We start from the raw sequence: 1,004 nt of genomic DNA, 5'->3' as shown, positions 1-1,004 counted from the left end.
ACAATGTCATCCGCATATCATCCGGAGACCGATGGTCAAACTGAAAGAACAAATCAGTCGCTAAAGCAATATCTTCATATTTATACTGATAAACGCGTGGAAGACTGAAGTACATTACTCCCAACTGCCGAATTCGCCTATAACAATCAGGCTTCTGAAGCCACTAAGAATTCACCATTCTTTGTCGAATACGGTAGACATCCACGTGCAGAACCAACAATAATGGACCCTATAAAGCATAATACGCTAGATTCCATAATGCAGGCACGAGTAGAAGCGCAAGAGCAAGCAAAAGCAGCCATTCTATTGGCAGCTGAACGCATGAAGTGGTACTACGATCAATCCATACGACCCGTGCCTTTCAAAGTTGAAGATCAAGTATTACTCTCCACTAAAGATTGGCAGACATCGGGAGCCAAATTGGCACAACGGAGAGATGGACCCTTCGAAATCGTAGAAAAACTAGGACCAGTCATACACAGACTCAAAATGCCATGACAATACGGTGTTCATCCAGTTTTTCATGCGTCCAAGCTCACACTCTACCACAAAGATGAAATACCAGACCGCACTCTCAGACCCCGTCCTCCTATCAAGAAGAAGACTGGTGAAGAATGGGAAGTCGAATACATAGTCGACTCTCGCGTCATTCGTGGCAAACTTCAATATTTAGTGCATTGGAAGGGTTATTCTAAAGCTGAAGAAACTTGGGAACCCGCAGCAAATTTGAAGAAATCTCTGCGTCTCATTAAGGAATTTTACAAAAAATATCCTGACGCACCTCAACCAATATCTCTCATTGATACAACTCCGGTCGATGGCGTTTTTCCACCCAGGAGAACAGGTCAAGTCTACGACCCCGCCACGGATACCATTCAGATATACGACCAGGATAGAGATGATTGGGATCATTCTAGAGATCTTCAAATTACATTAGACAATCCAAATGCACACGCACCAAAATATGCACATGAAGACGATGCTGGAATGGATTTAGCCGCATC

Source organism: Laetiporus sulphureus (assembly GCF_001632365.1).
Source record: "Laetiporus sulphureus 93-53 unplaced genomic scaffold LAESUscaffold_15, whole genome shotgun sequence".
Lineage (NCBI taxonomy): Eukaryota > Fungi > Basidiomycota > Agaricomycetes > Polyporales > Laetiporaceae > Laetiporus > Laetiporus sulphureus.
This window is presented reverse-complemented; position numbering follows the sequence as displayed.